This window comes from Elephas maximus, chromosome 4, assembly GCF_024166365.1.
Source record: "Elephas maximus indicus isolate mEleMax1 chromosome 4, mEleMax1 primary haplotype, whole genome shotgun sequence".
Taxonomy (NCBI): domain Eukaryota; kingdom Metazoa; phylum Chordata; class Mammalia; order Proboscidea; family Elephantidae; genus Elephas; species Elephas maximus.
This window is the reverse complement of record NC_064822.1, coordinates 49,078,646-49,081,187: the sequence shown is the minus strand read 5'-3', so window position 1 is coordinate 49,081,187 and position 2,542 is coordinate 49,078,646. Positions and strand designations below refer to the sequence as shown.

Genomic DNA, 2,542 nt, shown 5'->3' with positions numbered 1-2,542 from the left:
TGCCAACTGAATGTTTTACTAAAAACAATTAAATCAAATTTTAGTTGCGAATTGTTAAAGTAGCTTGAGGCAGTGTCACTTACAAGGCCTCAAATAATGTCTCCAGTGTTGCAGAAACAACTATTTCTCTCTGCACTAGAAGAAGGGTTGGGTTTATTTTTCCCCTTCTCTTCCCTGAGCAAATCCCCATAACAAATAAAGTTACACTTGGAGACCGGATTACTCAGACTATTGGCTTTGCATGCCAATGTTTACTTTAAGTAAAAATGATACTTCTGAGAATTCAAATAATATGTTTAAGTATTTCCAGGCTATTGCGCTGCTTGCATTTGTCTTGGCGCTTGCTCACCATGACTGTGTCAGGTTTGAAGGAAGGTGACTCTTCAGTCATAGTCAGATGCCTTCATCCAACGTCTCACATCTGCTAGACTTATTTCTGAGGACTCCTTGACTATTGTCATTTGATGAAAAGTTTATCATCCCATTTGATATACAATTTTCCTGATAGGAAATGGTCATGTCTTGTACAAATGTCCTCATTTGTTTAAGAAAGAAACATTTTTGAAAAGAGGAAAAGAAAGAGCAAGAGAGAGACGGAGACAGAGACACAAAGAGAGAGAGAATAAGAAGCACCACTAAAATAAACGGCCAGAAATTTATAATTGAGATGATCAGTTAACTCTCCCAAAAGACATTAGCTATGTGCTCATTTTAAGTAAGTTCATTTTACAAACACCAGTAAATTACCACTATCCTAAAGATTACAGAGTTTATTTTCTTTAAAAAACTGAGCACTTTCTTATTACCTCTCTCTCACTCTATGCTCTGTAAAGCATATTACCAAATGATGAGAACAGTTTCCATTTCCTCTGGATATCTATTTGTCATACTTTTGTGATGATTATGCACTTGAAGGAGTATACTGTAATCCATGCATGTATAACCTAAGAAAATGGAGCTTTTTTAAGAACAGAGACTAGAGTCAGATAAGTTACTCGAGGTTCAAAGATTTCTTGACTCCAGAGGAAAGGATTTCACGCACTGTGATCTGTGTAGTGTGGGATAAATTTTAGGGATAGTCAAAGTGAAAGTTAACTTAATAAACCCAAAACCGAACCCATTGCCATCCAGTCAATTCCATCTCATAGCGACCCTATAGGATAGAGTAGAACTGCCCCATAGGATTTCCAAGGAGTGGTTGGTGGATTCAAACTGCCAACCTTTTGGTTAGTAGCCAAGTGCCTAACCACTGTACCACCAGGGCTCAAAAAGTTGAAAAGGCCCCACTGGGACGCTAACCCAGGATCTCCTATTTACAAGACAGGCACTTTAACCAACTAAGCCATGGAGCCACATAATTATTTGGGAAACGATAGTGCTAAGATACTATGTGGCAGCATCTACAGGTTCAGTGAAGAATGGTAGCTCTCCTTTTACCGCCAAGATTCTCTGCTATAAAACCGCAGGAAAAATGACCTTAGTTATTATCCCTTGGATGGATAAAATTGAAGAAAATTCTGATTTTAGGTATGGATTTTTTTTTTTTCAGTCTTTCCTAAAATAACTGATTTTTTTTTTTTTGATGAAAATCTTCTTAATTCTCTTATGTAACACTCTAAAGTATTTCCCTAGAGATTAGGACTTTTTTTTAATGTTTGACTAAAATTTCACCTGGGTAAAACAATTTTTCCTTATCTTGCCTTCACGTGATGTTGAGGACAACTATGTATTGTTCCTATGGAAATATATGTTTATGAATTTTACAGATTCATTATTTTTTATAGGCATAGAAAATGCAAAGATATTTAAAATTTCTAAAAAAGTAAAAGTAGAAAGCCAGATAAGTGTCTGCCTAGTACTGGGAACAACAACAGAGAATGCCCGTAAAGGGCCACAAGAAAAGTTCATAGGATCATAGACTTGTTTAAAAACTACATTTTGTGCTACATAATTTTTGTGCGAAAAATTATCAAACTGCATACTTACAGTGGGTGAATACTACAGTATGTATTTATTCTTTATTCAAGCTGTTAAAACATATACAAATGTGAAACATGAACTCCGTGAAAGATTGAAGTGCCACATAATTGCCAAATAATTGCAATATTGAAATTAACTCCATAAATTCTAAAAAATGTTACAGCTTTTTTTTTTTCCAGTGGAGTTCAGCTACATTTTATAGCCCTACACACTTTTTAAAACCTATTCTCTTCTATAATTGTTTATCATCTGTGTAATCAAAAGAGAAAACATTTCCTGGGACAAGAAAACAAAATGTTCATAACCAACTGCTGTATTGGGAAAAGTTTAAAGCCATTCAAAGGTTATTTGTTTATGGTCAAAGAACAATCCATTACTCCTTTCTGGAATTTAAGATGGGAACTTTTTATTCTCACACTGTTCACTAAATATTTATGACTCTCTGTCCCTTGAGCACATGAAAAAATAGCTGATTTCCAAGTGGTTGGCTGGGCCATGTGAGATCTGGCCAATGGCATGTGAGCAGAAGTTATGCCTGTCGTTCCCATGCTGTTGTCGTTAG

General features: G+C 35.6%; 1 non-coding gene across 1 annotated transcript; it reads right to left on the bottom strand.

Moving 5' to 3' along the window:
• Window positions 1-1,278: 1,278 nt before the first annotated feature.
• Window positions 1,279-1,352, bottom strand: TRNAT-UGU (transfer RNA threonine (anticodon UGU)). The gene has a single exon. It is a non-coding gene; the product is annotated as a tRNA-Thr (tRNA).
• Window positions 1,353-2,542: the final 1,190 nt, after the last annotated feature.